This window comes from Hirundo rustica, chromosome Z, assembly GCF_015227805.2.
Source record: "Hirundo rustica isolate bHirRus1 chromosome Z, bHirRus1.pri.v3, whole genome shotgun sequence".
NCBI lineage: Eukaryota > Metazoa > Chordata > Aves > Passeriformes > Hirundinidae > Hirundo > Hirundo rustica.
The window spans coordinates 86,680,106-86,700,825 of NC_053488.1; the positions used below are offsets into that span (position 1 = coordinate 86,680,106).

Genomic DNA, 20,720 nt, shown 5'->3' on the forward strand with positions numbered 1-20,720 from the left:
CCCCAAAGCAATGTCAACTGTTGCCTTACATAACTTTTATTTAACTTAAAATCAATAAAATGATGCTCATATAACCTTGGCATTCAAAAATGACATTTCTCCTTTGTTTTTACAGCACACACAGCAAACAAAAATCAATGCTTTATCTCTCCACACTTGGATAAAAAGGATAATAAAGCAGCAGGCTCACAGTGCTGTATGATATCGATCGTGGAGTCTCTCAAGATAAATTACTAAGATTTAAAAATTATTCTTGGTAAGCCAGCACTACATATTTTTTATCAGTTTTCACAAGACTTTGAGGGAATATGGGCATCAGTATATGAGCTGAAATACATTACACTGGGGGTTATTCTTTCTAAAACTCTTCAATGAAAAATGCATTCAAGGAGCACATTTAAAAGTGAATATGTTTCATATTTTTTTCTGTAGGGAAAAAAATGGTGCAAGTTCTATAATCAAATTCATTGAGATGCTTCAATGCTTGTGCAATACATGGAGAAATACATTGAACAGATTTGCATTTACTTGCAGTTTTTAGAAAAAGAGAAATTTAGGACAAGAAAAAGGTTACTCTGTAGGCATTACTTCATTTTTAGGAAAAAATAGCTTTTCAAACAGGCTTTTTGGGTGAACGTTATAGTACAGGCCAGATCTACCTTAGAATTATTTATAAAGTATGTTTTGAAGAGAAATTAAAGATGAGAAATTTTTATGTGCCAGCTTAGAGAGCAACCTTTTATATGCCATCTTGAAAGGATCACTTAAGAGATTTTTAAATTTAAAGTTAATGGCAACATGAATGTAGATCGCTTAGCAACTTTATTTTCACAGTAAAACTCTGCTGAAGCATTAGCTGCCACTTAAACGTGTACAAAAATACCTGAATCTTAACTGTAATTAATAACTGAAAAGTTATCAAAACCTTTGACTCAGAGGAAAACGGGCCTAAAAAGAAAAGGGTTTTAGCAGGCTGGAAGGTGTATAGTACTGAATATTATTTTATAAAAAAACCGAAAGCTGCTATCAAAGAATCTCACTATAATTCATCTTGGTGTGTTCTCTGGTCTCCTATGGTTCCAATCACCTACCAACACCAGGGCATAAAATGCATAATTTTATATTTTATTTTTTTTAAAAAAATTATTATTATTTAATAATGTTGTACCTTTATCTTGCTCCTCAAAGCACATCCTTAGCTCACAAAACCCCCTCCAAGTCTCGCTCTAACCCTCCAGAATTTTTACTGCTCAGCTCTAACTCTCCAGAACTGTTATTTGCTAGCTTTGTAGTTATCCTGCAGCAAATATTTCTATAATTTCAAGGAGAGTTTTGACTTCTGGAGAGATTTTTTCCGGCACAATTTTTGCAATAATGATATTTAGCGGCTGGGAAATGTCCTGCAATCCCGAGCTCCACGCCCTGGCGGTGAGCAGGCATGATGTGGATGTTGTTCAGCAGCAGAAAGTGGAGGCCTCAGGAAATGGTCCCTGGCAAAAGCAGTTGTTCAATGTGGATGCTGAAGGAAGTCCAAGGGAAAACATTTATCAGAAGCTTCCGTCCACAGAGGAGATATGTTGTAGGGAAAAATGCAAATATTACTCAGCAGGCCAAGGGCAAAGGAAATAGGAAATGGGCTAGAGAGTTCTCTGAAATAATCTGTCACTGAAATGTGAGAAAACAGCTCCGTGTGCTGCCTGTCCCATTATTTTAAAGCCTTCCACAAGTCAAGATCCTTTTGCAGCATTGTGCCATTATCTGAAAAGTTGGCTACTTCCAATTCGAGCTTCTTCAAGGTAGGATAAAAAAGCTTAATTTGGGTCTTATCTTGACACATCATTTGCATGTTTATTTTCTGAGCCTTTGGAGTAACTCATAGGAAAGTCATGAGCTTATCACGGAAACAATACATCTCAGAAATGCCGTAGCCGTTGGCTTTGGGGCTCTTTACAGCCTGCACATAAATGCCAACGATTCAGCCAAAATCTTTTGGGAATTTCTGGGAGGGGTGCCACCTCTGAGTCTGCCAGGGCTGGGGTGGAGCAATGTCTTTGGGAGCTGATGCAGGAAGGAACCTTCTCAAATGCAGCAATGAAAGGATAGAAAAGGAGATGGTGTTCTGAACTCCGCATTTTTAACCTTGAAATACTCGGCCATACAGGCACTAAATCTCAGGAATGCCTTCATTACAGGTAATAGTTTTAAGAGTGAAGAGAAAAATAGATGCTTATTAAAGTTTGATTTTTGGTGTTTTTATAATACTAAAATTTCTCAAATGAACAGAACAGCAAGTCCTTACATAGAGGAATATATTAACAATCCTTCCTTCAGCCATATCTTATGTTCTCCCCATTGATTAAAATTCCTCAAACAATTTTCTCAAAGGCAAAGAAAATAATATAAGAAATCATAACTGCTGCAATTAGTGTTGCATTATCTTTTTTTGAATTCCAGTATCCTTGAGTTCCTAGTCAATAAAATATTACTGAAATTGTAGTTATTCCCTAGGTTTGACAGATGCTTTCCATGCTTATCTAAAAACACAGCAGGAAAGAGGGAGAAGTGCATTATAGGGAATATTTACACTAATTCCACAAACCAATAATATGAAGCAATGCTCTCTAGGCGCTTCAGCAGAAAAGAGAGGCCCCTCCAGAGGGTGATTTAGGATAAGCAAATTAGACTCTCTGTTGCGAATGGCACTCGGAAGGCTTGTGAAGCCAGGCAAAGTGACTATGTCCTACAATGGGTGGTATCAAGAGCATATATTAAAAAAAAAAAAAAAAGCCAGGAAGAAGAAGTACAGGAGGAAAATAAACAGCATGATTGCAATCTTGCACTCATCTTGGTGCTTGTCTTTTTCCGTCTGCTCTCCTGTCTCCATTGTTCACTCTCCACATCTTTTTACTCACACTACTTTTCTGTTTTAAACTACAGTACCATGTGTTGCTCACCACTTCCTTAACTTATAATGTAGATAAGTAAGTGACCTCATCCAAAAAGATTCCACTAGGTAGTGTACTCACATGCCTCAGAGCTTACTACATTTCTGGAGCAGGCTTTAGTTTACTGTAAACGAGCAGAGGAAGTGGATCTTACAAAACATCTCCTCAGTGAGGAAAAAACATGTTAAAGTTATCTCATTCATAAAGCTTGAACTCAACAAGAGTGATAAAATGACCGTGGCTGATGCAGAGAAGTTTGACAGTGAGAATGCAACAGAATTGAAGAGTGGGGCACAGGTGCAGAAGGAATTTCAACTTAGATTGGCTGAAAAACGACAAAGAAATGACACAGATTAGCTGGGAGAAGCAATCACATCAGAAAGCACCAAAGATATTCTTGGATATTCTCAAGCAATAAAGACATCCTCGGCTTTGTTTTTATTTCTGTAACTTTGCGCTTCCCTTTGCAACATCAGGAGGACTGGGAAGAGTTCCAGCAGCGTGTGGCCGGAGCTCTGGGCTTGCAGAGATCCTGCCAGGAGCAGATGTTCTGTCCTGGGCTGGGCACTCCTGGCTCTGGGAGCACATCCTGAGGCAGCTCAGGAGCAGAGCTGAGAGCCCCCAGCACACACTGCACACACTGGGGCTGCCCAGAGTACTGCCCTGGCTGCTTTTGAGCTCCTTTTCCTTGGGAAGGAAAGCTGAGAGCAGAGCAGAGCAGGGAGCCTCACAGCTGCCTCTGGGGTGGATGCAGGATGCAGTCACAAAGCCGGAGAGCAGACCCTGCCTCAAGGGCTGCTCTGAAGCTCAGATTCTGCAAGCGATGCCAACACGTGTCACAGCTCTGCTGTGAATGAAAAGGATGAATGAAAAGGGTGCTGAAGCAATTTTCATACTGTGCTCTTTATCTCTATTAGATAAGTCAAGTGGCTTGGCAGCAAAGAAGGAGTTAAAATAGGGAGAAGCTGAGTACATGATAAAAATAATCCAATCACTTCTGAGATTCATGACTTTTCTGTATAATTAGATAGTTCTAGCCTTTTTTGAGGCAGTGGGTACACTAAAGCTCTGTAGGTAGTGATGACAACTGACTGTATATACGCCTGCACGATGTGAGAGATCAGATTCAGAGAGATTTCTCCAGAAAACTTCATTCCAAAAACCTCCAACACCTTGCTGGCAGCATCAATAAAAAGCACTGCTCTTGCCTAATTTGCTTATGCAGTTGAGCTGATCCCCATTGGATCAGTGGGGAATAAGTGTGGGAATATCACAGAGTGGAGGAAATTTGCAATCCTCTTGCTCTTCCTGTAAATATTGCATGGATATCTAGAAGATATAGATTCAACTGTAGAACAACCTGTCTGGTTATTTTCATTTTCTTAAAATAGTTCATGATTTCTGCTGTTAAATGTTGGTAGACATATTGTGCCATCTACTGAAAAAAGCCCATACATTTATTGCTTTTTAACCCCAGAATCAAAAAAATTAACTGTTTTTGTTAAAATCTGAACAATTTTCGTCTGCACCAAGAATACATTGCCTTCATTCACATTGCCAAAAACTTACCAAAGGAAAAAATCCCCTCAGAAAACTTGGCACAGAGCAAGAAAATGCATCATTTTAAGTAGGATTTTTACAAAACTAAAAAATATTCTTCACTCACTGGAGCAAACTCTGAGGCAGGAAAACAAGAACTAATAACTCCTGAGGAACTGACCATTTTCCATTTGGAAACTGCTTGTTAACACAGCTACAGCCGTGCAAGGCAAGGTTCCTTAGCTGTCTGTCTCTTCTGATGAGACGTAACTGATTTCAGGCTATATGGGGTCAAATACACTCTCTGCAAATACAGAAGATAAAAATAGGCAGCGATGCCAGTATATGTGAAACATCTGAATCCACAGATGCCCATTTTGGAGAACAAAGAACCATCCTACTGTGGGGCCTATAAAAGGTGAATCATCTGTATCTAATAAATATGTATGTGAGCATATGTAGCTGTTAGGAAATTATTATAAATTCTTAGGTTATTTCTAAAAGTTTGCATCACCCACTTGCCACAGGACCTGGACAAAATAATCCTTACAGCCACTGTGTGTTCAGCAGCAGTACTCAAAAGGTTGATGCAATGAGTCTTCATGTCAACCACATAAGGCAGGATTTAATTACTTGACTACAACATCAAAAATGAAACTGCATAATGTGAAGTGTGCAACACTTGAATGTTTTGCTCAGAAAAGGAACAGGGCTGTCTGCTTCTGTTTCACTTCAGAAAATGTGAAGTCTTTACATAAAACCTTGTTTACTACATGTGGGATAATTAGCTTGTCAAATATTAAGACAGTGTCAGTTCTGTTCCATTAGCTAGCTGAAGATACTATAAATTACATGGAAGAAGTCCAAGGAGTAATAATATCAAGGAACACCATCCCCTGGAGGAGTTTCAGTGGTGGTTTGTTTCCTCTCCCTCACTGAATATCCTCTGCAGAGAATTTTTAGACAGAAAGGTCCCCAAATTTAGCCCACAGACTGGAGTGTAAATACCCAGAAGGGGAGATCAGCTCCATCAAAGTCTGCGTGTCATATTCTATTTACAACCAGAGCCAAGCGTGTGATGGCTGGGACAACACGATGCAGACGAGGCTGGCTGAGCAAGGTCAGGGGGATGGAAGAGCTGGAATCCCTCTGCCTTCCCCTCCCACAGCACATGGACACACATCTGCCACAGCAGCAGAGCCTGGCCAGAGCTGCTGCTCCCTGAATGCAAATGCAGCTTAGCACCTTCTCCCAAACACTCCGGAGTGCTCACCACAAATAACTGCGCTAAAAATAACCTGCAAAAATATGCACCAGGAAAAAAAAAAAAAAAAAAGAAAAAAGGCAGCATCTCGAGGCAGCTGTCTGCTGGGTTCTGGTGAAACTCTAGGAAATCTCAGAGAGCTGGCTTACTCTGTGAACTGATGGTTTTACCCTGCAACTCCATTTAAAGATGGCTGGATTGATGCAGATAAAACCAGTAAACAAAGCATGATTAAACGCTACAGCGTTTTTAAGGCTCTTTGTTAATTTTACTGTTAAGCAATACCAATATTCGCAAATAGGTGGATTCAAAAGTTACTGAGAAAGGGATAAACACCATTAACTGCAGCAATTCTGTGGGACCTTTCTCTTGGACTAAATCTGGATTGTCACAGCCTATTTCATATAACGATTTAGAATCACAGAATAATTCAGGCTGGAGACATCATCAGGGTCTCAGCCCATCTAGCCCAACCCTCCTGTCAGAGGCAGGGTCAACCATGAAATGATAGCTAAAATTAAATTTTAATAAAATAAGATATACAAAGACTTATAAAACAAGAGCAGAAAGATGATACTCTAGTAAACACTTCCATATCAGACTTTCAAGTAATAACATTTAATAATCATAGGCACACATTTACCAACATTAGGGAAAATAATATTTTGTATAAACAGATTGAAGGTGGTTTTTTTTTTTTTTTCTCCCTATTTATTCATGCTTTCTCAAGCATAAGAATTGGGAACCAGTAGTCTATACCTGGTTTGCAGTCTTATAGAAGAAGCAATGTGGGATCGTACGAGGAACTGAGGATTGCGTCTGTTCATGACTGATCCAGAAGTATCCAGAGTCTGGTCTAGCAATAATGGAGAAAACAGCCTGAAAATATAGCATTTTGGATGTGGGCTGAAAAGACTGATAGAAGTTTCTAGCAGAAAGAAACATTCTCCCTGTTCTTTAAACTGCCTCAGGCCATGCATTTTGGGGAGCAAAACAGTTTGGGATGCCCACAGACAACCTGGCCCAGGAGGATTTGGTGTGGCTTTGCTGTCTGACAGGGTGATGCACAAAGGAATGCCCATGCCTCCCAAACCCAGCAAAACCCAGAGAGAAAAGCAAACTGCAGTGCAGATAATACTTCAGCTTTTAGTTTAAGGGATTTAAGGATCTTAGCTCTATAAAAATGCTTTTTTAAAAAAATCAAATACTAAAACTGCAATTACAATTCCAATACTCTCAGTTCCAGTTCTCGCTTTTTTTCCCCCCCTGTGCCTACTGTTCATGCTGTCAACACTTGTCTGGTTCATTTTGGTGTCTGAGAACTCTTAGAATCACAAAATAAATGTACTGTATCGAAAAGCCTGAGACGTGAAAACTTGTACAACAGCTTGTATTACACTACATCAAAATGGGAAAGGATTTGTGACATGGTTATCAGCTTGTGAGAGCTGCTATCACGCACAGGGAGTCTCTGGAGATACCAGGAGAGGATTGAAGCTACTCCCGTAATCCAGCAAGCAAACTGTGTGGTGAGGTCAGGAAGGAGGGAGCACTGATAGGCAGAAGTAATGGTGCAGAGCAGACATGATAACCCCCAGCAAATAAATAATCTGTGGTGGCTGTCAAAACTTTTGCACTGTGAGGAGAGATTCTGGAAGTAATGTGAAATATGATTTGATCCTGCCCTGATTTCCATTCTTGTTTCAGAAGGCATAATGAAAAAGTATCTCTTAAAAAAATTAGAAGTAGTTTCCATATGCCACTTCTGAATGTTGATTTGATCCATCTGTCAATAAGGCACCAAAGTGTTTTTTCATTTTCTGTACCTGACTGCTCAGTGGGTCTTGGGTTAAACATGTTCCATTGCCTTGTGGGGTGAAAATAATAAGGATGCACATATTTATTTCTTTTTCCCTAACTGCTTAAACGACTTCCTTTTTTCTCAAGTCCCACTAATTGCTCTTCATTCAGACTTCACACAAACTCTTTCCCCTCCACTGGCTCAGAACCGTGTCATCCCAAATCCCCGAGCACGCCCGGCTGTGGTGCTGTCACACCTTTCAATTTACTGCCTTTCTCTGTCCTCCTGCTTCATTCTCTCTAATCAGCCCTGCAAAACCCTTCCTCCTCTCTAGATGCTCCTCAGTGGGGTCAAGCAGTTTGTAGGGGAGTAGAGCCAGGACAGAAACATCACATTTTCTGCACCTTTGACAGTTTTACAAGCCCCTGACCACAGTAAAGCATTTGGTGTGGCTGAAGTGAATGCGGGTTGATTGGCAATGAGCTGTGAACTGGGACAGTCTTGGGAAGAAGAACCACTCTAAAGCTGAACAGAGGTAGAAAAGACATAAGAAGTAATTCTTACATAATACTAGAATATGCCTGGAGGCTTTTCTTGAAACATGGTTTCAAGAAATTTTTCAGAAATTCTGTTTCTTTGCTGACAGCAATATTTTCATCGACTGCAGCACAGCTTTTATTATTCATCTTTTACTTAGTTATTCTGAGTTAGTTATTACTATTATGAGTTATTCTATGTTATTCATATTTGGATGTTTATTCATCTTGTATGGATTAGAGTCTTTCACCAAGTGTTAATTAAGAATTTGAATGTATCACTTAGTTTCCTAAGCAGATATCCAGTACAAAACCTCAGCTAAAGAAAGGAAAATCTGCCTGGTTTTAAAGAACAGCAGATCAAAGCTGCCTGAGAAAAGGAATGGTGTCTTGTATGAGAACTAGGATTGCTTTCCAAAGGCTAGTCTTAATCCTTTCATATAATATTCATACATGGAAGTAAACTCAGGTCATGCTTCAAATAACTTATTTCAGAAATTAAGTTCTGAAGCCTAACTTGAATATTTGTCTAAAAATAGTAAACACGTGACCACAAAAAGCTTAAAGCTGAATTCCTTTAAATCCTAATGCATTTTGGAGTATTATTTGAGAAGGTCAGAAAAAAGGGCCATGGAAATGAATTCGGTGTTGCTGATACAGTTTGATGACAGAAATTTTTTAATAAACCAACTTCAAATAATTTTTGAACGGGACTTTGATGCACCAGGAAAGCTGTGCCCAAGTTGAGATCTCCAAGTATACAAAGGACAGGAGTTCATTTATCTGCTGACAAACATCTTCAAGACTTGCACACAAGGACAGAACAGGAATGGGACAGAGCTGGTGAAACTTGAAAACATAGGAAATATAACTACTATGTCCCCCATTTCCATTCCTAGTAGCATAAAATCTCCTCCTAGAAAAGGGACTGAATACATAAGACATGCCATGTAACCTACTAAAGTCACTAAATGCTTTAATAGCAAGTTAGGAACAATTATCCCTGGATCCTGGATACTTTCATCTGAAAACTGCTTTGTTAAGTCATTGGTTCTATGCATTCAAAGTCAGACAAAAGTTACAGCAATGAAAAAATGATAAAAATATAACTGAGTTTTCTTATTCCCCAAAAGACAGAAGTAGAAGGAATAGATTTTGTATGAAATTAACTTCCCTGTTATCGTTTAGGGTTTGGAAACATCTTCATAAAGAAGATTCAAGTACTGTTTAAATAGACATTGAAAATGATTTTGCTTGTATCCCTCACTGAATTGCTGAAAGAGAATTAGCTTCCAAGAGGAATCAAACAGTTGGAGAACTTATTTGAAAATCTAAGAAATAAGAAGTCAGTCAAGGAACCATTTTCTCTCCATGTAAACATCTCAGTGAGGCTTCTTTCAAATCTATTTTGTTTGAAGAAGTATTTCCTAGATAAGGAATAATTACTTGTCTTTCATCTGCTTGGCACATCTGCTCCTTCACTTAATTTCTCCTTCAGCTTTTTAACTGATGGTCAGCCGTGTTCCTGCTGAGGGAAGCATTAAGTCACAACAGATTTATAAATGCAATAACTGTATTTTAAGAGGCACTCGCAGGTTTGTTATTAGAATTGTGCTGTAACAGGAAAAGGGCTAGCTTACCTTTAGAGGGTTTGGCAAACTGATTGTTTAGAAACAAAAAAAAATTGATGTCTTTGTGAGACATAAGGCAGACCTGGGACATGACAGCACATTTGTGAAACCATTACTGGGTGTCCCATGGTTCCCTTCATCCCATCCCTGCCCTGCTCAGAGAGTTCATTGCCATCCCACAGAATTCCTGCCTCAGTTCTGCTGAGTTTACACACCAGGCTCTGGAGCGAGCAGCTCCTGGCTGGGATCACAAATCCTTCAGCTGCGCAGCTGTTTGTGCTGCAAACACATCCAGCTGCGCCCTCACTGTGGCAGAGAATGTCAGGCATCAATACAACAACAGCCTAAACCTCACCCCATCCCCTGGGGACATGCATGTCCCTGTGTGGCAGCTCGTGCCTCTTTGTGCTTCTTGTAGTCATTTTTGCCCAAGCTCCTTCTCCCTGAAGGCTCCACACCAGCTTCCTTCTTGCTTGGGAGAAGTTCCTCCTTCCTCCAATTTTTTCTAAGCAGCTTTGTAGAGTTATTCCCAAACTGATTGCACTGATCTGTAATATAGACCCTTCGAACAAAAAAAATTCATTGGAAAAGCTTTGTACCCAAATCTTACACAACAAGCCCCACCACTGTGTTGGAACAAAATCCAAACCTGGCAAACATCTTCTCTACAACCTATTGTGCACTCTTCACCTTTGATCTTGGAATTGTTCCCTCACTGTTGCAAATCTGATGGTCTAAATAAATGCCAGCCCATATGCCCACGAGATGAATGCCCATAGAGATCTTCAGTGTTGGAATAAAATCTGTTTATCAGAGAGCAAAAAACCTGTTCCCTGGACCATGTTTTTGATATCTCTCCATCTTGGTATGCAAAAATCTAAAAAACTTTGTGTCTGGTGAATGGGTAATAACATGACAAGCACAATAATGAGTCCTGTGAGCACAGGGCTGCTGGAAGCAAGAATAGGAATTGGTCCTGACTGGAAGTTTTAAGTATTTCTTGAACAAGGTCCATGCAAAAATTTTCCATTTGAAAATACCCATCCTGCAAGCCACAAGCTACAAATCCTTCTAAAAAATTGAATGACAACAGTAACCACAATTATCCCCCTGCAATCAGCTGGAATTGGATCTCTTTACACCACAGAACAGATAAATGGTTTGCAACAGCAGCATTACTTCTAACCCTCTTCCTAATTTACATGAAGAAATTAATATTCTGAAAGAATAGTCTCTGGTGTATTGGTGGGAACATAATTAACAAAATCAAGACAGTACTTACATGAGTATTTGTTTTGATAAACAAAAAAATGTGCTGAAGACAATTTTTGGGAATAAATTGGTATTTGTTTTTTTAATGGATGGCACAAGTTGGCCTAAAAGCTTGATTTTCATTCAGGATTTTAATTACAGCCATAGCAACAAATGCTTGCAAATTCTAACAGTAGCTGTTGAGCTTTTTGTCTTAATCACTCTTCCCTGACTGTGGGGAATATATATTTTAAAAGTATTTATTGCTTAAGCAGCAATTCACCCTAGAGTATAGGACATCCATCAAGAAGATCAATAAAATCTCAGCCCTAAGGGGTTTGACCAAGGCTGACGAGTATGTAAACCACAATGATGCTAAGAAACTAAACTAAAAACTAAATTTAACTTCAAAAACTCTCAGGGTGAAAACTGCCTCTAAAATCCTATCTGCTTTTAGCTCTGTGGGAAACCAATGGGTTTCTATTCCTGAAAAACAACAAAAGTCTTCCATTTTCTCAGACAAGCCCACGTAAATGTGTCACAGCCTTGACTCTTTTCAGGTGCTTTAAAGGCCTTTCTTTTGTCAGCGTCTATAATGACAATAATTTTCATTACTGTTTGTTCTATATTCAAAACTTCTGAAGTTTAACAGTTTCTAGTTAAAGTACATTCATAATTAATTTTCTATCACTTGATACATTTTAACTGTGCTTATAGCACTAATTTTTGAACTCAGCTGAGAGGCATAAAAATAACAGGAATTCTTCCATTAGTACTCCAAGCTATTCCATTTGCCACCCTTCTGTATCTTTTGGGTTTGTTGGCTGGAACAATGTCAATATAACTAGAAAACGAAATATAAAGGCTATTTCTGGAGTCAAGGAGGGAATGATTTAAAAAAAAAAATAAAGAAACCTGTGATATTTCCTTTGTTGTGCTTTGTGGGGTTTTTCTAAGTTACATGTGACTAATTTCTTGTTTTAATATATATTATTGAGGTTATGCATAAATCCTTATGGTTGATCTAATTATTTTTTTTTGCCAGAGTGAGCATTTATAAGATGTACATGGTCTACACCCAGGGATTTCAGTACTACAGGGTCCATTTTTGTACAAGAATTCAACATGTGTTTTGTTGGGGTTTTTTATTTGGTTGTTAAACCGATAGCTCTGCACAGAGAAATCTGGTGTGAGTTCCTCTTTTCACTCCATAAATTCAGTCTGAAATGAGACAGAATTGCAAGACTCACTCATTTCTTCATTCTTACACTCTTTTTCATCTCTTTTATGCTGGCCTGTTCACAGTTCTGTTTGTATTTGAGTCCACAAAGCAGGGCATGCCTCTGGGAGAGCACCTTTGGGCTGATACCCCAAATATTATTCTTCTCTCAGTGACCACAATCAGATATCAGGAAATCCTGCAAAGCAAATGCAGCTGGACATCACTAGAGTTAGGTGGTTTTTTTGTGTGTTTTTTTTTTTTTTTTTTTTTTTTTTTTTTTTTTTCTTGGGGGATATTTGGATAATTTTACAATTTCATGAGATTATAATCATAACCCAGAATCTCGCTCTTGGGCATGACTCAGAGCCCATCATTCCACCAGCGCACAATTTGACATTTCTCTGTTTTCAACCTCAGGGGCCTTTTTACTGCCCATTTACTGAACTTTGCTGACTTTTTGTTCAAATCTACAATTCTTCACTGCCAGGGCCTGAGTGTGATAACCTGCTGCTCAGCATCATCCGGAAATGTTAACAACTGATAACCCAAATCCTTGTCCCACATGTAATAAATATGCTGGACAGCAAAGTTCCAGCCTACAAGCCTTATGTAACTACTAATAAATTCCCTCAAGGTTAAAGACGAGCTTGCACTCCTACCTCATTTGCACTTTAGCCAATTATTTTTCCTCTTATGTACCTTCCTTCTTATCACACATGACAAGAGGATGTGCAGACCAGGAAATATCCTGTGGGACACTTGCAAACAGGCAGCAGGAGTTGTAAACACAGAGATTCAATAATTATTGGTGCTTGTATGCATGCTTAATGTACGGCTAAAATGAGTAATCAGTCAGAAACTGTGATGCATGACAGATGAGGGCAGATAAGAAAACAGGGGAAATGAAGAGTTGCAGCTTGGCTCCTCTGGTTATAGAACAAAGACAAGACTTTCAGTGCTGTTCATCAGTCACACTATGACTCTTCCCACCTCAGACGCAACACTGGATAAATGTATTTCCATAACAAATCCAATCTTGAATCAGATCCTGCTGGTTAATATATATATATATATATATAAATATAAAAATATAAATAAATATAAATAAATTCCTACCTAGGCCTTCTCTTGAAAATAATCTGGAAAAACTGCCATATTTGAGATATTTGAGCACATTTTCATGACAGTTTAATACTGGCATCTAGATACTTTTTAGAACTACAGAGAGAGTTGTTTTCAGTGCTATGATGCCACACATGGAACTAAAAGGTGAATTAAGTCACTACTAAGTGATTTTGGGAGCATCTTACAACAGCCAAACCCAACTAGAATGGATTTTGTTCTGGGATGTTCTAGAAAGTTGAGTTGTTCCCCTCCTAAGGGTTAACATTCATTATTTCTTTTCCAGCTTTGCCCGTTACCCTCTACTGACATTCCTGTGAGCAGTCAACAGCAAGTTTCTCTCCTTTCAGATATCTTTTCTAAACGTCAATGTCAACTTCTATTTAGACATTGTTTTGAAGAAATCATTACCCATTTTTACCCCAAATGATATTATTTGTATTTAAAAATGTCAAAACTTCTGCAAGGAATCCCTGTTCTATAATTAGCTCTTTTCTAAGATGTCAGTACTCATTAGTGCTGCTGCAAAGACAGATCAGTACAGTTACCACAGTTAGAAGTGGTAGTGCTTTTGCTGGCATTTGATTACTTAAAAAGTGCCTTTGTTAATATTCTCTGCTTCTATGTTAGCATTCTCTGGCTTGGAGGCATTTAAGCAAGCTTTCTTGAATCAAATATCTAAATAGGAGCCGTATTCTCAGTTTGCCCCTTGACTGTCATGTGAACAGAGTCAGGTTCTACTAGCTGCATTTTTAGGAAAAAACTGATGGTTAGAGCTTTTACCTTTAAGGTGTAACTATTCCTACTGAAACATAAAACTTGCTGCCCCTGCTTAAATCAGTATTTAATTCTCGTGCCTTGCAGTCAGTTCCCACACCATCATGTGTGCAAATGGAATGCGGCTTGCATACGTAATTGAATTAACATGAAACTCTCAACAAATAAAAGTTGCCTTTAGTCAGACTTCAGAAGAGAGCCCTTGCTAGAACTGCAAAGATAGCAAGTTGAACGCTTGCTCTGAAGCACTCCAGTTTTCACTCAAGGTGCTATTTTCTCACATATCTGAAACTCAGGCTTCTGTACCACATCGAAGGATGTCTGACACGGATCTGCCCAAATCCTCTCTAACACTGTGAACCCCATTTACAATCCTTTCATTTTAATTTAAAACCCGTTCCCGAAGGGGGGGAAAAAAAAAAAAACCCTAAACAAAAAAAAACCCCAAAACTTTGCCTTTTATCATGGCAGTTTTGCTGTGTCTGTGATGTTTCCTCCACCATTCCTTATAGAAATTGGATAGCCTACAGGTGTATCATAATGAACAGGAGCTGTGTGCAGTCTGTCTCCAGGTTTTCCAACAAGGTGACACCGAAAGACTTTCATTTTTAGGTTGTATAAAATTGACTTCCTTATTGAGCTCCAAGGTATGAAACAAGTCGTGTTTTGACAGCTTATTTAACAGGCTTTGCTGACTTCACAGGCAGTTTTATCTTCGGCCAGGAAGCAAAGCAGCCAGGGACAACCAGGTCCAGGAGGGAGGAAAGGGCTGAAATAAGAAATAGTAAGGATTCATACCCTAGAAGAAGAAAGGGAAAACAAAACTATCTTCTAATTTAAAAAATAAGTAATTTCATATTTCTGCTTCGCTTTCCCTTCTGCAACAGCTCTAACATTCCCTGGAATTTGCTCGAAACTCCTGTTATTCTAAGGCATATGACTGTGTCACAATTCTCCTGGATAATTAAACAGAAACAGCCCTCTGAGTCATATCCAAGGAGGCACTGCAGTCCTGATAACACACTCCCACACGTGTTGGAAAGGCTTTCACTCTAAACCAGCCTTTTATCTACTTGCACGTGGCCAAACCGCTCACAACCCTGTCTGCATTTTCTTTTAGAGCATTCCTCTTTAACCCTTCAATATTTCACATGGCCTCGAAGAGGAACCTTGAACATTTTGTTTCATGGGAAGTTTTATGTTGAGCACGACTTAAACAGGAGATTAGAGTTTGAAGGGAAAATAGAACAGGACTTGAACAGGAAAAGCAGCCTAGAACTAAATTAATCCAAAAAGTCTGTTTCCACTGTACAGGCAACAGAATTAAAGTAAAAGTTATTAAGTCAGGGATAAACATGGAACTATCTCCAGCAGAGAAGCAGCAGTTCTGAAAACTCTGGTAAAGAGTTTCAGAAAGTAACAGTGTATTAAGCCACAAAATACGAGACTTAAATGTTCATCCCTGTAATTACCCTTCATGATTCAAAAGCTTTGCTCATAACTCAACTTCTATTCAATGAGGCTGTGTGTTTTGATTTTCTCTCTAGTAATATTTCAGAGTTTACAAGAATTTCCCGTAACTAGCACGTTCAAACTGTGTGGCTTTTAACCTGACCTCCAGGAAGGAAGAATCTGGTACCAATATTGGTAGCTACAGTACCCAGAAACTGTCTCATTAAAGATGAGACCAGAATGAGAAAAGCAGCATTTGTGCCTGCCTGAGTGGTCAGAGCATTGTCCCATGTGGCAGTCTCTCTCTTTCTCTCTCTCTCTCTCTCTCTCTCAGAGCCTCAGCTCTGTTTTTGCCTCGGCTAGCTTTAGAGACAGGAAGGATTTTTCCTCAGAGCCCCAAAGATCCCAGACTGGCTGTGAACCTTTTCCTTTAGAGAGAGCAGGTCCCCGCCAATGCAAAGGAATGTCTGCACTTGATTTGGGGGAAATCAGGGCTTTATTCAGTCTTTCTCCTGCGACCTTGCCCCAGCAGGGTCAGGAGCCCAGTCCCTGTCCCCAAGCCAAGAGACCGATCCAAGTGCTTCTCCTGGTTTTTATCCAGGGGGAAGGGGCTAGAGGCAGAGACAAGCCACTACCCAATCAGGGATAAGGTGGGAGTGGAACAGAGTTGGATTACATTCCAGTGTGGGAGACTGGGCGGGGAAAAGGAGCGGGGACAAACCTCTGGATGTTACATATTGCAGGAGAACAGGGGGTAAAGAAAAAACCATTAAAAAACCCAATATAAAAATGAAATACAATATGAACCCAAATAATACATGGCAACAGGTGTGAGGAGTTATTTTGTGCTGTTCTTAGCCTGATGGAGAGCCATCTTCCCAGGGAAGGGCTGTGTGTGGCCATCAGATGTTTTCATGAGTGGATCCAAACTGCTCAGGGGTAAATGCCACCAACCCTCCTGCAGCCTGGGCAACGAGCAGTCAAGTGCATTAAATCCCAGAATATTCTGAGTTGGAAGGCTCATCAAGTCTAAGTCTCACGTGAATGGCCCATCCAGGGATCAACCCCACAACCCTGGTGTTCTCAGCACCAGCTCTGACCACCTGGGGCAATCTCAGGGCCCCAAGTGACAAAGGTGACAGCAAGGCGCACAGCAGGAACTTCTCCACGTTTGCCAGGTCGGGTATTAGGGAAAATCCCTTCACTAAAAGAGTGGTTTAATGTTGAATAGGCTGACCAGTGCAGTGGTGGGGTCATCACCCCTGGAGATGTTAAAAAATGAGTAGATGTGGCCCATCATGAAATGGTTTAGTGGGTGTTTAAAGGTTGGATTCAATCTTGGAGGCCTTTTCCAACCTTAATGATTGCTATGATTCTAAATGTTCACTAACTTTACTTGAATTAGCAAAGCACAATGGAACGACACTTTAGAAGGTGTTTACATTATTTAATATAATGATATTTCCATCTTGTCTAATTGCAGGAAATATTGATCAATTTGAAAAGCATATGTTGACCTTTCTTAGCTAATCAATTCCTTCTAAAAATAAAAATAGATTTTTTTTTGTTTTAACTAAGAATAAGGGTCTCATACAAAAAGATTGAATCAAAGTTCAACATGGCAGGCTCACGCAAAAAGAAAAAAGAAAAAAAAAATGCATATCAGAATCCAAAGCTCTACTTCAATTTGCATATTTTATGCAATTTCCACTTAAAAAGCTCAGTTCCATTAAACAGATCCAAGACTTACTAATTCAGTACTGTCAGGTATGAGAAACTTGGGAAATAACTGAGACTCTTATGAAAGATTACAATGAAATAATGTGGGATCATTCACAATACTGAGCATCACTGCTCAAATCCCCCTGCTGTCATCGTCACATGCCACGCAAGGTTTATAATGCACTTGTATACAAATGTTAATTCGGAATTTCTTGGAAGTCTGAAGAACAGGAAGGGTTCAGTGAGCTATGAAACACTCTGCTAAGCCACGTGTCCTTTGTGTGGCATGGCTTACTCCCAGGATTTATTCTAGTGCAGCTACAGGAGGATCCCTGACATTGATCCAACCTGGACCCTGCTCATGCACTAAAGACTAAATTCAGCTGTAACTTGAATGGCTACACACAGTTGTACCAGGCTGTAAATGTGGCTGACATGCCTTAAAAACATTTTATACAGAGTCACAAAATATCTGTGCCAATCTGATAAGAAACACCTTTGGCAGTGCCCAGCTCTGCTTCCCATGAAAAGCTCATCTAGAGGAAGCAACATCCACAGGACTAACAGAGTCATTTACAAGAAACAGCTCAGAAACTTGCCTGTCACCACTGAGAAAGAGAAATATGAAAGATGAAATATGAAATAAGCTGGACGTACCCCAGCAGCTCCATGCTGATTCAAATGGAGACTTATTCCTATTTACTAAAGTTAAATACATTCTTCCAGCTCAGATTTTCAAGCATGACCTGATCAATGCCTTGTCAACACTTTGCACACTTCACACATTTCTGTATCACCTGCCCATTTCAATGTTTGTCTTGGTAACATCGAATTCCTTCGCTGTGCAAGAGAAAGCCATGCCCTTGAGTAGTGCCACGAGTAATGATTACTCACCTCACTAATTTCAGTAGAGGGAGAAGTCAGATAGCTGCCAGATCCCAAGTCTTGCCTACAATTAATTAACCCTGTGGAAATGATGTAAAATGCTGCTCTGCTGCCTAAAATCCTCAGCAGCCACATCCAGATGTGCCCACTGCTATTTGTACGAGTACAGGAGGCTTTAAGAAACAATGATCAAAACCAATTAAAGAGAGTAAAAATCTGAGCAGTCAGTTAATATATTTATGTCTTTTTCTCACTGAGCAGTAGGCTTTAAAACATGGAGGAAAGGAATGGGGAAGCTGCTGTACCAGTGACCTCCTTGCACACATCCCAGCCGCAGAGAGTTATCTGCCTGCTGTAATGTGGCCCACAGTAATAAGAAAGCTTTGCAGTTAACAACTGCCCGCATTCTGTAAAAATAAAAATAAATAATAATAATAATAAAAAAATCCTCCCCAAATAACCCCCCCTCCTCCCCCCACCAAAATCCCATTAACTAATATTTTTGAGTCTATAAAGGAACTTAAAATTTCAATTCAAATCATAAAATCACACACATTTATAGATCACATCTACATTTGAGTGCAAAAATATTTAGGAAGAGAACAATAAACACAAAGAAGAATAAACTAGAAGCCCACTAAGTGTCAAAGCATTGTTTGCCATTAAGTTTTAACACATCCTCTGCTTTTAAACTCATTTTCTCATACAGAGAAGCAGCATTTTGAGCCATGATTCAGAAAAATCTAAATGAACAGATCAGTGGATGTGTAATTATTGTCTAACAGGTTGATAGAATTACTGGCCAAACCAAAACCAATGGACTTCTTTAAATTGCATGGAAAGAAAAAGAACCAATTTAATGTGTAAGTCTGGAAAACTTTCAAATACCACTATATTTTTTCCTCTTTACATATTGTAGCTATCCCTTCACAGACACACTTAATTGACTGGAACAATTCTACTTGGCTTCAGTGACTTTATAATTTGTCATAACCACCTCACAGACTCTTCCTCATACTGCCAAAAGAATCCTGTGAAATATGGTTTGGTTTAATTAAAGTATAATTAATGCCTTGAATTTTAATTATTTCTGCTGTGATCTGGAGATGAAAATATTCCTCTGCCAGAATAACACGTTTAATAGGAAATGGACATGCTTTGTATTAATTCCCACTCTATATCAATTTCAGGAATGGATTCCTTTGATTGAACAGGCAGAACCTGGGAAAAAAAGTAACCCACAAAACGACAGCTTTTCTGCCTGTCAGAATATAGATGTACTTGTTGAAAATGGAATTAATTCATTTAATGCAAAAAATAAAGCTGAAATCTGTTTTCTGAATGCTATAAGCAATCTGAGATTTTCCCTTTTATCTAGAGATGTGACTTGGAAAAAAAAAAATTCATGGTTAACAGGGAAGGAATGTTGAGTGGCACATTGACATGAAAATATTTTTGCTAAATGTGCATGTGCTGAATTTTAATTCTGCTCTGGAGAGACTTGAGGAAAAAAAAACCAAAAAAACCCCACCCTGCTGAAATAAATACAGGGCACTTTCTTTTCAGAGCAGTTATTCCATGACAGGTTGCTTGGAAAATGGTGTGGAAATATTTATCATAAATTGTAAAGTGTACAGATTATTTGGGTTTTGTCAAATGTGACATGGTTAGCATTTGATTTGGTGACCGAAATTTAACAGGTGACTGAAATTTAACTGCTGACCGAAATTTAACAGGTGACAGAATGCTGGAGCCAGGGGAAAACCAAACCAGTTCATTCAGTACTTATGACTTCACCATTAGGCACTCTTTATTCCTTTCTGAGCTTGTTAACTATTGCTCCTTTGGGAAAGAAAAACCCACATATTTCAAACACAGAAACAGAATAAATTGTATGGCAAGTCACAGAAAATAAAGAAATAAATTAATAAAAATAATGTAAGATCTCTCAAAGGCACCACCAGTTTTCTTCTGGTACAGAAAACCTTTCAGTTTAATTTGCAGATTCATAGAGTTTGAGATGCTCAGTCCTTTATAAGACCATGAGAAGGGGTTCTACTTGCACTAATTAATTCAGGGGTTTTTATTAGCTAAATTGCATGGCTGAAAATGTATTTTGAATATGAAAATAAGGTATTTCTATCACTGGAAACGAATATGGAGTGCATAAAGGATTTATAAGACAGCCTCCTTTGTACTAAATCAATGATCTAAAAAAAGATAAGCCATTGTTGCCACCATCTGCCTGCCTTTCTTCTCCTACCTTTGTTTCCATTTATACCTCCTTGGGATTCCTTCTCTGACTCCCAGAGGAGCTCTTAACGACCAAACCTAAAATGAATTCAAGCAGTGACTCTAAACATTAATTCCCTCAGGTTCAGAATGAAATACCAATATATGCCAAAAAAATCTTACACATTCAGAAAAAACAGAGCTACAAACATATGCAGTAACATATGCCTTGAAATGAGCAGTACAGTTATTTTAAATATTGAAACGCTTTTAATTTTTGAAGACACAAAAACAGCTGAACCAGGAGAAGCTTCATTAAAAATCTGCCAAAGTTTTCAAAT

General features: G+C 39.0%; 1 protein-coding gene across 1 annotated transcript in view; it reads left to right on the top strand.

Moving 5' to 3' along the window:
• Positions 1–1,710: 1,710 nt before the first annotated feature.
• KLHL4 (kelch like family member 4) overlaps positions 1,711–20,720 on the top strand; it is an 80,228-nt gene continuing 61,218 nt past the window's right edge. The window contains exon 1 of the mRNA XM_040089931.2: positions 1,711–1,796. The gene's annotated coding sequence lies outside the window, so the exon portion shown is untranslated. The remainder of the gene's footprint in view (positions 1,797–20,720) is intronic.